This window comes from Carlito syrichta, unplaced genomic scaffold (assembly GCF_000164805.1).
Source record: "Carlito syrichta isolate Samal-C Ts95f unplaced genomic scaffold, Tarsius_syrichta-2.0.1 Scaffold128226, whole genome shotgun sequence".
Classification (NCBI taxonomy): Eukaryota; Metazoa; Chordata; class Mammalia; order Primates; family Tarsiidae; genus Carlito; species Carlito syrichta.
Genome location: NW_007072322.1, coordinates 291,267 through 303,070, shown reverse-complemented (window position 1 = coordinate 303,070; position 11,804 = coordinate 291,267).

The following is an 11,804-nucleotide window of genomic DNA, read 5'->3' as shown; positions in this document are numbered from 1 at the left end:
GACCCACGGGCTCAGGCAATCCACTCACCTCAGCCTCCCAAAGGCGCGGGATTACAGGCTGAGCCACCGAGCCCAGCTTCCTGCCTTCTTTTTTTTTTTTAATGTTTTATTTTGAAGATGTAGGGGTGCAATTCAGGGTTAGGTATATGAATGTTCATTATGCAAGCACTCTTGTTGATGAGGTATGCCCTCCTCTTGGCAGTTGCACCCTCACGCCTTCCTTTCCCGTCTCCCCTCTTTCCCTGGTCATTGTAGCAAGCAAAAAAAAAAAAAAAAAGATGATGGGAACCATATATCACTGAGTATCATGTCTGGTCACCCAGACATCCTTGTAGAGATAACCCTTGCTTGGCAAAAATGGTAGGGCGAGTCCAGGTCATTTTGTCCAATCAACTGGATGGTAACATAGGGAAACAGGCCCAAAGAAGGAAAAGGAATCGGCTCAAAGTCACATAGTAGCAAAGGCCAAGATAGAAATCATATTTCTAGGTTTGCCTATGCCCGGAAGAGTGTGCGTTCAGTGTTAAGTGGGCTTGACTGGAAGTTCAAGCAGTCGCCAGCAGGTGGGAGTAGACTGGTTAGGATGCGAGACGTTTCCAGAGCCCAGAATCAGATTCCACAAGCAATTGTTCCGATCCTACATTTGACAGCGAAAACAAGCCCGAAGTTATTTTATGTGTCCTTGTGACTATGAAGATTACCAAAAGATTTAATGGCGATGACGAATTCACTTTCAGAACTTACATCCCGGGGGGCCCTCCGCATTTCTGCTTTCCCTAGAGGTGATGCTTCGTTGAAATTTCTGACTCACAAGACAAGAATAGCTCCAAATGCATCAAGAAATACAAAAACGCCACTGTAATGCGTACTTGTTGGACGTTGTCTAGTTAATTTATTAGCATATCCATGAAAATGTAGAATGAGTGAGCTTAAACCTGAATGTGGGCTCATGGTGTAGTGAAAAGGGCACTGACCTGGAAGTTGGCCCATCTGTGTATTGACCCAGCTTTGCTCCATGACAGTGAATGTTCCAGTTTGGCTGGAGGGTAGAGTAAGTTTGGAGGTGAGACAAGAGGTGAGAGAGATAAGCGAGACATTAGGCAGAACCTGACTTAGTGCCACACAGTGCACAATAAATGCTTGTTTAATGAACAAATGAGACAAGAAAGATAATTTGAAACCTAACTGTCCAAACCAAGGAATTTGACTTTTATTTTAGAGCCAACAGTAAGCTTTTGAAAGGTTTGTGCTTATATATGGCTTTCTAACAGAGAGAAGAACAAGAGTGAATCTTTGTAGAGAAGTTTCCTTCTGCCTATTGCTACTCCCTCCAATTTTCACTGTTGCTAAGGAAAAATATATAAATCGAACAATTCTCTGGTTCTCAGGGTGCCTTGCTACACGTTCAGACTTGGCCATGGGCACTCACGCACTGAGTATCTCATGCTGGAGTGGATTAAATTTCCTGCAGGGGTTTATATTTGCAATAAATAGAGCTAAAAACTCGATGGGCTGTCTTTTGACAGAGTGTGCTCCTTATGTATTACTGGAGCTGTTTATACAAAGACTGAATGAATGGCTTCTTGTCGGGGTGGAAGAGAGGGAATTATGCTCCATATGGGAGGTTGCATCAGAGCTTCTGTGTTTGGCTCAAAATCTTTCATGCATTTCTTCCACTTGAGAGACAAAAAAATGTTTATGTACCCCCAAGGACTCTTCCACCACCACGGAAAAAAACCCTTTATCTAAGAGAGGATAGTGGGAGGGCAGTAAAACCTTCCGGATTGCCTGACCTCCCATCAATCAGAATGCTGACAGTGAAGACACAGACCCGCACTTTTGACCAAGTGTCACAAAGGGAGGGGGGTGCTGGATTTTCGGTTATGAATTTCCATGTTTGAACTTCATTTTCACTAGGCATTCACAATTTAGGTAGGTCTCAGCTCCCACCTCCCTGCTCCCCAAGCCTGTGGAAAAAGGCTCTATACTAACCATGGCAGCTTCTAACAGCATCTTCCTCCATTCTGTGGAAGGACGGGGCAAGGAGAATGCTTCACTAATGCTGAGGGGTTTCTCTTAGTAACAGGCTGTAGCATTAATAGTGTATTAAAAGGGCACTTGACTGCAAATATTTGTCAACAGCCCCCTAGGTATGTGTCTCAGCCTCTGACCTCAGCTGTCTCATCTGGATTATGGGAGTGGGATAATAGTGTCTACTTGTCAATGGAACAATCCAGGTGAAAGGGACCTCTTATCCACCCCAAGTTCCTGTCTCTGGGACCTTGCCTCGCTTATTCCATCAGATTTCTCGCATCTCAATCTGGAGGGGCTATGGTCACTACCACATGTAGCCACCAGGAGGCCTCAGTTCTCCTGGTCTAATTGTGAAATGAACCTTTCTGCTTAATTGTTTCCCCGAATCCAGGAAGCCAGGCTGACATTTATGAAAAACAACAACGAAACCAAGAAAAACAAACCTCTGTGAAATATAGGGGGGTGAGCACAGGAAGCAGAAAACTTGCCGAGGGAGGAAGTTTTAATGCACTGATGGATAGACTTCTATTTCTACACTGGGATCTTAGCTGTCATCAGCTACTCTGTTTCTCGGCAGGGCTGCTGATCACTAACTTCTAGGTACCCCTTTTCCTGTCCCCACGGGATGAGAAGCAGAGATCTTGTACGAATTGTAAATGGGAACCTTCTGGATTTGTGGAGGGCACAGGCTGTGTGGCCATACGTGCTACTCCTGGGGAGAAAGGTTCCTTTCTTTTTAAATTTAATTTAATTTTATTATAAAGATGTGGGGTACAATTCAGGGTTAGGTATACAAACGTTGATTATGCAGGTACCCTTGTTGATGAGCTGTGCCCCTCCCTCCGCAGCAGTTTCCTTCAACTGCCAATCCCCCCCCCCAGTTTCCCACTACTGCCAATCAGAAAGGCTCCTTTCTTATGTGAATTCTTTAGGCTTGTTCATCTCGTACTTGTCCCCAGCTGATTTTCAGTTCCACCCTCCCTTGGACCCTAATTAGTGTATCTTTGTGTCATGAGCCGTGTCCTGTCTGCTTCTCCCTCAGGTTAAGTTCTACCCAACCAGGGAATTTTCTTTTAGTTTTTTGACATCCATATACTCTCCATTTGTGGTGTCGGCAACTTGAATCCCGTATTTCCCCCAAATTGTTCAAAACAGTGCTCTTCTTCACAGTCTCTGAGACAGTCAGTAGTGTTCACCTCAATTCCTAGGTCCCTTGCATTAGTTGGGGCCACACAACTAGTTTCAGAAAATGAAATGCAGATATTGTTGGTGCATGCTATTTTCAGGATTTGGCATTCAAGAACCGGTATACGATCTTTAAGCTCTGTCTTTCCTTGCCCTGGTGATCCTGAAAGCCTGCATCTTACCATGCGTGAGCTGGGAGTCAAACTTTGGTGTGCTTAGCTGCTGAGATTTGGGAACCTGGTTATCATTTCAGCAAACCCCAGCCTAACTTGATAAATAGTCTTTCCCTTGCACCCCTCCCAGTGCCTGTACCACGCACAACTCTTTCTCCATATTTCACAGGTAGCTTGGATCCAAAGCATCTCAGTCTCCTCTTGATCCCCTGCAAATCTGCTCCTTTTTGTGTGTTTTTAGTCTCTGTGGACTTATATTCAGTTAGGACCTAAATGTGATCTAGATGTCATTTACAGCATTTCCTTCTATCTCCGTATCCTTATACTTAGAAAACTATCACTCATTCAATCATCAACCATTTATTGAGTACCTATTATGTGTCAGACACCTTTCTGAGAACTGGCACACAATATTAGGGGAAACAAAGAAAAAAAAATTGCCCTCGTGGAGTTCACAATCTAGGAGGGGGAGACAGACAACACACAAGTGAAATGAATCAAGTATCTGGTCTATCAGACAATGATAAGTGCAGGAAAGAACAGCAAAGCAGGAAAGGAAGGTAGAAAACACTGGATGGATGGAGTGTTGTTGGCTGGAGAGTGAGGATTCTGTTTTAAATGAGATTGTCAGGGAAGGACTCATTGTGAACGTGGCAAATGAGCCGAGAGCTTAAGGAGGAGAGGGTGCAAGCCACGTAGACATTTAGATGAAGAGGATCCTAGGAGAGGAGACAACAAAGGGAAAGGCTTGAGGGAGTGCGCCTGTTATACTAGAAGAACAAGGAGGCCAGTGAGACTGGAACACAGTGAGTGAGGGGAGAAAGGAATAGGGAGCGAGATTAAGGTAGAAACAGGGGACAGATCATGTAGCGACTTGTAACTCATGGTGAGATCTTTGACTTTTACACAGAGTGAGATGGGAAGCTGATGGCGGGTTTGGACAGAGGAGTGACAGGGCCACACTTATGTCCCAACAGTGGGCTCACACTGTGGAAAGCTACTGCAATAACCCACGTGACAGATGATGGGCTCAGATCAGAGTGGTAGCAAGCAGAAGTGGCGAGAAGTCAGATTCCGTATACTTTTTCAAGGTAGAGTTGAATGGATTCCCTGACAGATCAGACAGAAAATATGAAAGAAAGGAATTGAGGAGAATGCCAAAAGTTTTAGCCTAACCAGCCGGGACCATAGATATGCAATTTGTTAAGAATCTGGGAGGAAGAAGTTAAAGTGAATGGGAAGTCAAAGATTTGGTATAGGACATTTGAAGTTTGCTTTGACATGAGGGATCTCAGTGATGGTGTTGCATAGGAATTTGAGTATATTCAAAATCCCTTCTCCACCCAGAACCTTCCTACTCATACTTTAAGGCCCAGCTCAGCTCTTACAAAGCTTTTTCCAACTGGCCAAGTGATAGTGATTCCTTTCTTTATACTACAAGGACGACTTCAACAGTCCTCAAGATTAGCATTTTGTTCCTGCGTTGTCATTTGTACCTTTCATCTCTCTTACATGTAAGACTGGACACTCCTTTAGTCCAGAGACTGTTTCTGGTTCATTCTGTGCTTACTTATAACCCAGTCCAGTTTGGCTCATGGTGGACACTCAAAAGACATCTGTTGAATCAAGCATCCCAGAAATGAAGAGAGGAGAAAACTTCCATTAGTTGGAGCTCATGAATGGAGGAGACTTGGAAGTGGCCATTATGTTTGTTGGTGAGAAGGTTCATAGTTGAGCTCTGGGCAGCAGAAGATGAAAGCCACATGTCGAGGAGTCAGGAGAGGATAAAGACAGCAACGTTTCCAAAGGTGTTGCTATGTAACCTTGTTTCCCTTCCATTTTGGTAGTCTTCTCAGCTTTCCCAAGTATTTGGGTGATGAAAGAGATCCAGGTTTGTGTCTCTAACTGCACCTCAAAGACAGCATCCTCTTCCCAGGAACTGATGCTGTATCTCTGTCAGTAGGTGGGACCCATAGGGAGACAGATTTTGGCTTAGACTTAGTTGCAAAGGAGGGAGCATCAGAGTCAGATAAATGTAGGGGCTCAAATTCTAGCTCTGCCACTCATGAGCTGTATGACAAGTCACTTTCTCTCTCTGATCTTCGATTTCTTCATTTATAAAATTTGACATTGCAGGGATTAAGTGACGTCAAGTTGGTGAAGCCCCTATGATAGTTACTGATGTAGATGATTGTTAGGGAAGAGTGAGTAAAACAAATCCTGGAGATGTTCAAGGACAGACTACATGACTACCTTGTGGGAACATTATGGAAATGGTTGCGCCAGTTGAAAATTGAGGTCCTATCCAGTCTTAGTTCTAAGAATCCTAGCAATAAAAACGCAAACACAAAGGTTGCTACTGAAACCACTCTGCTCACAGTGGAGCACTTGTGTTCCAATGGGGTCTTTCCAGAACAATTTCCAGAGGATGAGAAGACCTGTCACCGAAAGCCTGCATGTACATGGCAGTGTTGTGTGTGCAGCGGTGCCGTCTCTGAGTTGAGAGCACACTGCCAGCTGTGCTGCTTGCTGCTGCCACACCTGGCATGTTGTCTCAGCACTACCTGTCCTTCCCATCATCAAATAAGCCCCTGACGTGACTGCATGTTCATTTTACTCTTTGGCTCAGTCAACTGGGGCCTCCCATACTAACCTCTCATGTACTCCTTTGCAGCATTTTCATAATTGACTCCCGTTTGGGGAGAAGCCTTCAGGAACTGGTACAGTGAGAAAGCGTGTTTGCTAGTTACCTTGACTTTTCAGCGTGGCTCACCATTTCCTTTTCAATTTGGCCTTTGGGGCTACCTCCATGATACTTCTCCTTACTTCCTCCTCAAACTGCTGCTCTCGCCCCCAGGTCCTTCATCCTTAGTTGGACTCTTGCAGTAGCCTTCTAAGTGGTTTGCCCCATTCTGATTCCAGTGTACCCATCTAGCTCTCTCTTCTTCCTCCTTCTGTCTGTGTGCACCCAACTCCAATCCGAAAGGACTACTGAGGAAGCCGTTTTAGGCAGATATTCAGTTTGCCTCCAACATCTGCCCAAATCCAATATCTGTCTTTTAAGCTTAAGACCATATACCCCTTACCCCAAAGCCTGCTGTGAGAGTTTTGACTGTGCATCTCTATTTGTGCCCTGTGTGTGCATGTCTTGTTTCTCTTTAAAGTCTGGAAGCTTCATGTCTCTCATCGGTAGTTATATTCTCTCCACGTCTTTCTTCATTTTAAAAACAAACTCTTTCTGTCCACCATGATTTCTCCCCCGAATCCCTACCTCATTTAACAAATAAATGGATAAACTCAAGCAGGGTTTGTGTGGGTTGTGCTGAAAAATAATTTCAACAACTGACATGCAAAAAGCACAAATTACATAAGTCATTTTAGTGGCTAATTGACAATGTACAAGTCTGAGGGGAAAAAACAAACCAAAAACAAACTCAGGCCTCAAATGACGGATTCCACTGAATGTTGCCTAAGTGTTCTTAATTAATCAACAAGAAGCCACATTTGCTTTCCTGGTTCCCCTTTCTCTCCCTTAGAAATGTCAAGCCCAAGGGAAAGGTTTTTTAAACTATTTATTTGATTCATTTCTTAGCTTCTGAGCTTGACTAGCTTAAACCTTTGGTTTGTTCTTGAGGATTATGGGGTTTTAAAGAATTGAGCCATTCTTTAGCTTGTTCTTTAGGATGTAGGCGTAGCGCATTCATTTACTCTGTTGAATTTACAGAGTGGGCAAGCCGAGAAACCAGGTGAGTATAGCATTTGTTTGGGAATTATGAATTTCCATAAAACAAGATGATGGGAGTGCATCACAGTCCTTCTGATAGCTCCCATGTTCCTGATCTGTTTTTTTTTTTTTTTTAGTCAGTGTCTAACTCTGATGCTCACTTTGGAGTACAGTGGCACAATGGTGGCTCACCGCAGCCTTGACCTCCTGGGCTTGAGTGATTCTTGCCCTTCAGCCTCCCAAGTAGCTGGAACTACAGGCCACAGGCACGTTGCCACCACACCTAGCTATTTTTTTAATTTTTATTTTTTGTAGAGACAAGATTTGGTTATGCTACCCAGGCTGGTCTCAAACTCCTGGCCTCAAGCAATCCTTTCACGTCAGTCTCCCCAAGTGTTGGGATTACAGGCGTGAGCCACTGTGCCCAGCTCCTGATGTTGTACATGAAAATTTCTTCCTCTGGACTTATTTCTTCCATGTGGTGCTAATGAGTTGCGGCAAAGCATGAAGGGCCAACATGTCTTGGTGGACAAACAGCCCCCAAAATTGTGGTTACTAACATTGACACAACCAAAGTGTGACAAATTATGATGTCCAGAATAGCTTTATCGTAAACTTGTAGATGCCACTTAAGAGTCAGTTTTGAAAACGAAGTCAAAGTGACCTTTCTGTGTTCCATTAAATGTAAACATGCTAAGAGAATTTCTTTCCAATGAAACACATTATTGTAGAATTCTGCTGATACGGAACTTCACTTTAGGCTTATTAAAGCAAATGTTTGTTCCAGACACTTAATTTGCAAAATGTACTTCCAGTCCTAGCCCACCATTTAGAAAATAACCGCCCTGCTCCAGGAGACTAAGAATAATAATTTAATCCTCACAATAGCCCTGTAAGCTGAGTACTATTATCTTTCCATTTTTTTGGCCAGGACTGGAGGAGACATGCTGGAGGCTAAGCATTAAAGCTAGACTGCCTGGCTTTGAATCCCAGCTCTGATACTAACTGTGTGATCTTAAGCAAGTTACTCAACTTCTCTGTGCCTCAGTTTCCTTATTTCTAAAGATGGAAAGTAGTAGGGCTTCTTTATAGAGTAAAATGAATTACTAAGTGGAAAATACCTACAACAATTGCTGAACACATGGTCAATGCTAAAGCCATGGGAAATCCTCTTTCTCTGGAATTAGGTGGCCGATCATTTTACAGCCAATCAGTAAGATAAATGGAATGAGAGGAAGAAAAATTGCGGGTCATTGGAGCAGGTTGGCCTTATCTATAGTTCTCAAGATAAGCTATGTGACTCTGGTCAGGGGCAGAAGCAGAAAGGGCCTTTTCTACATAGACTGGGCTCTAGGAAAAGCTTAGAATCTCAAGAAATACAAGAAACACTAGACTCAACAAAACAGAGTTCATTTCTAAACCATCATGCACCTTCTTAATTTAGCTGTGGCAATTTACAAAGCAGTTGCCCCTGTTAGGTCTCCTTTTGGGGACCTGGAGCATAGTTATTGGCATATAGGAGTGTTTAAAACCCAAACAAGATGGGACCACCTTGTTATCTTACACTGGAATTTCTAATGATTTGACTTGGTGTTTTATTGTCATTGTGCAACTTAAATGTTTCAAACAGTTTCATTCCATTTCGGTCCATGTTGAACTAACTGATGTTTCCCCTTTAGTTTCTAATCACACTCTTAGGAAAGTTTCTATAGCAGCAGCATTTACACCCTGCTGTCAGTAGCTTCATCTCCGATATCGATGCGGACACAAAGCTGGTCTACAATGAAGCACAGAGCAAGATACAGGATTTCTTGAATCCTTTACCCGTTTAGGAAAAAAAGTGCAGCTTGTTGCCACGTTCATTTAATTGCACATAAACATGTTCTTTGAGGCTAAAGCAAATCTGGCTGGTCTTTCAATATGCAAAGACAATATCAAAACTGTTCTTGGAGTTATTTCTAACAGAACTTCTCTCCAATCCTAACAAGAGTTCAAAAAAAAAAAATTACTAATTTTGTAATTGTCTCTGTTTTTTTTAAAGTCTTGGAGTAAACGTTATAGCTGCAAGCACCACCAGTGGTATACTTGGGTTAAACGGGGAAAGGGTTAAAAGACCAAATACACACTCTCCTTTGAAGGACAAAGGATACATTCAGCTCAGCATAGTATTGCTTGGTTTGACCAAGCCTGGGTGCCCCTCACTTGGAGTTGGATTCCAGTTTCTGCTATCCAAAGTGTTTCACAACACATGTTGGAAGGTGTAGCCATATCCAGCAACACTGGCAGCAGGTGAGAAGGTCATAAGATCTTCTTAGTACAGAGAGATTCACCAGGCCACCAAGCAGGTGACTCAAGGTGATACAGTATTTCTTCATCCATTCTTTTCTTTATTCTTTTAAAAATAGCATCTTCATTAAGATATAGTTCACATGCCCCACAGCTCACTCTGTTAAAATGTACGATTCAATGTATTTTAGTATATTCACAGAGTTGTGCAACTGTCACTTTGATTTAATTTTAAAGCATTTTCATCACTCCCAAAGGAGACCCTGTACCCATTAGACAGTCATTCTCTATGCCCCCTGCTCCTCTGGTCCTGTCAACCCCTAAACTACTTTCAGAGTCTTTGGATTTGTCCATTCTGGACGTTTCATATAAGTGAAATGAGTGCAAATATCCAGTTGTTCCAGTACCATTTGTTGAAGACACTATTCTTTCCTCACTAAATTGTTTTGGCATTCTTGTGAAAACAACAACAACAACTGATCATATATATGTAAGGGATATAATTAATAGGAACATAATTATAGGAATATAATTAATATAATACAATGAAAATTGATCTATATGTCTATTTTTGTGCCAGTTCCACAATATTTTGGTTACTATAGCTTTTTAATAGGTTTTAAAGCGAGGAAGTTTGAGTCCTCCAACGCTTCTTTTTCAATATTATTTTGGCTATTTGGGGTCCTTCATAATTCCATACAAACGTCAAGATTGGTCTTTCCATTTCTGCACAAAGATTTGTAGGCTTTTGATAAAGATTATATTGAATCTGTGGAAGTCTTTAGGTAATATGGACATTTAACAATATTAAGTCTTCCAATATTGGTGTTTTCTTTAATTTCTTTCATCAATACCTTGTGGCTTTCAGTGTACAAGACTTTCACCACCTTGGCTAAGTTTATTTCTATGTATTTTATTATTTTTGATGCCATTGCACCAAAAGCTTAACTTCCTCTTAGAAGTTTTCATTGCTAGTACAGTCATGTGCCACTTAATAATGTGAATATAGTCTGAGAAATGCGCGTCAGGCAGTTTCATCATTGTGTAAACATCCTAGAGAGTACTTACACAAACCTAGATGGTATAGCCTACTATGCACCTAAGCTATATGAAATTGTCTATTGCTTATAGGCCATGAACTTGTACAGCATATTATTGTACTGAATACTGTAGGCAATTATAGCACAATGGTAAGTATTTGTATATCTAAATGCAGAAAGATAAGGCAAAAGGACACTATAAAATATTTGACATTGTACACTTGTATAGGGCACTTACCATGAATGGCGCTTGCGGGACTGGAAGTTGCTCTGGATAAGTGAGTGAGGGAGTGGTGAGTGAATCTGAAGGCCTTGGACATTGCTGTTCACTATTGTAGACTTTATAAACACTGTATATCTAGGCTACACTAAATTTATTAAAAAGTTTTTCTTTCTTCAATAATAAATTAGCCTTCATTTACTGTAGCATTTTTATTTGATAAAATTTAATTTTCTTAACTTTTTGACTCTTTTGCAATAACACTTTGCCTAAAGCACAAACATATTGTATAAATGTACCAAAGCATTTTCTCTCTTCATAGCTCTATTATATAAGCATTTTTCTTTCTTTTTTTTTTTTTTTTGCTTTTAAACTATTTTGTTAAAAATTAAGACACAGACACATACACAGGGTAGGGATCATCAATATCACTGTCTTCCACCTCCACATCTTGTCCTACTGGAAGGTCTTCAGGGGCAGTATCATACGTGGTTCCGTCATCTCCTGTGATAACAATGCCTTCTTCTGGAATACTTCATTAAGACCTGTCTGAAGCTGTTTTACAGTTAACCTTTTAAAAATACATTGGAGTACATTCTAACATAATGATAAAAGTATAGTAAATACATAAACCAATAGCACTGTCATTTATTATTATTATCAAGTACTATGTGCCATATATAATCGTATTGCTATACTTTCATATGACTGGCAGCGCAGTAGATTTGTTTATACCAGTATCACCATAAACATGTGAGTAATGCATTGTGCTACAACATTACGATGGCTTCGACATTACTAGATGATAGACTTTTTCAGCTCCATTATAATTTATGGGACTCTGGCTTTATGTGTGGTATATCGCTGACTGAAACATCATTAAGTAATGCATGAATGCATACAGAGATATAACTGATTTGTGTGTGTTGATCTTGTATCCTAAAACTTTGCCCAACTCCATTATTAACTGTAGAATTTTGGGGCGTTTCTTTGAGATTTTCTCTTTATAGTATTATGTCATCTGCGAATAGAGAATTTTACTTCTTCATTTCCTATTTGAATGCCTTTCCCTCCTTTTTCTTTTTTTTTTTTTTGAGTTGGGAGTCTCACTCGGTCGCCCAGACTGGAGTGCAGTGGCCGCT